We start from the raw sequence: 2,500 nt of genomic DNA, 5'->3' as shown, positions 1-2,500 counted from the left end.
CCCGCTGTCCCTATACATGCTGTAAGTAGCTCGCTTGCTACAGCAGCAGCAGCACCACCTCCGCGCGCTTCCCTGGGGGCACTGAACCGCAGGACGCGAGACCCCACGCCCAGTGGCAAACAGGGCTCCTCTCAGAATATAGACGGTCCTCCGATACTCCATCTTTGGTACAAGGCAACCATTCCGCTGTAAATCAGTACGTCACTCGTAGTTCAGTCACCTCACAGCACTGCTCAGTAAACTATGCAGGCCCACATAGATAGATTATATACGCAAATGCCCCTATACATGCTGAACGTCCGTACACACAAAATGAACCACACGTCAGCCACACACTCTATCACACACTACTCTCTGCCTGTAACAGACACAGATACAACAACTAAGCACCAGCATGGACCAACGTCCGGTGCATCCTATCCGCCACAGTACACCAACTACGCTATGATAACCAGACCGGGAGGTCCAATCATAAAACAGAATACCCCACTCGTCCGACAACCACAATTGCTCAGAGAAGCCACCAACACCCACACATGTCCTACACAGGGGTGCACCCAACATCACCACACTGCCTCGTCTTACAGCACAAACACACTGGCAGGAATGAAACACACAGGTCTGCCGCAACCACAGACACGGCTCGCCCCCTCTCACTAGCGAAAAGCGCATCCCGACGTGACATAACTCCTTTGACACACTGACGCTGCCTCGGGCATCCACGTCCTACGGTCGATATCAACGAACCTCACCCCCCCCCCCCACAACACGCCATCCCATACCACATTGTGTACCGTACCCAAACCTAACGTGTACTGTACTACAACGCAATGTGTACCATAACACAACCCAGTTTGTACCTTAACCTAACCTATGTCACCTTAACCTAACCTATGTCACCTTAACCTAACCTATGTCACCTTAACCTAACCTATGTCACCTTAACCTAACCTATGTCACCTTAACCTAACCTATGTCACCTTAACCTAACCTATGTCACCTTAACCTAACCTATGTCACCTTAACCTAACCTATGTCACCTTAACCTAACCTATGTCACCTTAACCTAACCTATGTCACCTTAACCTAACCTATGTCACCTTAACCTAACCCATCTTGCACCTTAACCTAACCCATCTTGCACCTTAACCTAACCCATCTTGCACCCTAACCTATGTTGCACCTTAACCTAACCTGTGTTGCACCTTAACCTACCTCAATTTGCACCGCAATGTAACTCAATTTGCACCGCAATGTAACTCAATTTGCACCGCAATGTAACTCAATTTGCACCGCAATGTAACTCAATTTGCACCGCAATGTAACTCAATTTGCACCGCAATGTAACTCAATTTGCACCGCAATGTAACTCAATTTGCACCGCAATGTAACTCAATTTGCACCGCAATGTAACGCAATTTGCACCGCAATGTAACGCAATTTGCACCGCAATGTAACGCAATTTGCACCGCAATGTAACTCAATTTGCACCGCAATGTAACGCAATTTGCACCGCAATGTAACGCAATTTGCACCGCAATGTAACGCAATTTGCACCGCAATGTAACGCAATTTGCACCGCAATGTAACGCAATTTGCACCGCAATGTAACGCAATTTGCACCGCAATGTAACGCAATTTGCACCGCAATGTAACGCAATTTGCACCGCAATGTAACGCAATTTGCACCGCAATGTAACGCAATTTGCACCGCAATGTAACGCAATTTGCACCGCAATCTACCCCCAAGTTGTGCCTTAACCTAACCCACGTTGTGCCTTAACCTAACCCACGTTGTGCCTTAACCTAACCCACGTTGTGCCTTAACCTAACCCACGTTGTGCCTTAACCTAACCCACGTTGTGCCTTAACCTAACCCACGTTGTGCCTTAACCTAACCCACGTTGTGCCTTAACCTAACCCACGTTGTGCCTTAACCTAACCCACGTTGTGCCTTAACCTAACCCACGTTGTGCCTTAACCTAACCCACGTTGTGCCTTAACCTAACCCAAGTTGTGCCTTAACCTAACCCAAGTTGTGCCTTAACCTAACCCAAGTTGTGCCTTAACCTAACCCAAGTTGTGCCTTAACCTAACCCAAGTTGTGCCTTAACCTAACCCAAGTTGTGCCTTAACCTAACCCAAGTTGTGCCTTAACCTAACCCAAGTTGTGCCTTAACCTAACCCAAGTTGTGCCTTAACCTAACCCAAGTTGTGCCTTAACCTAACCCAAGTTGTGCCTTAACCTAACCCAAGTTGTGCCTTAACCTAACCCAAGTTGTGCCTTACCCTGCTCTGTAATTGGCATATGACACGTTACAGTAATGTATTGTCCAACCGCAACCCGCTCAGAATGTTGTGTACACAGCTACGTGTCATCTCCCCATAACAGCTGCATTGCAGTGTGGTACGCCATAGAGACGTGTGGGAGTAATGGACGCAGTGGATGGCGATCAGCATGAGCCGTCTGTTCATGTAGTGGCGCGTGTATGCAGACGTA

This window comes from Schistocerca cancellata, chromosome 7 (assembly GCF_023864275.1).
Source record: "Schistocerca cancellata isolate TAMUIC-IGC-003103 chromosome 7, iqSchCanc2.1, whole genome shotgun sequence".
Lineage (NCBI taxonomy): Eukaryota > Metazoa > Arthropoda > Insecta > Orthoptera > Acrididae > Schistocerca > Schistocerca cancellata.
The sequence above is the reverse complement of the archived record's forward strand: the minus strand, read 5'-3'. Positions refer to the sequence as shown.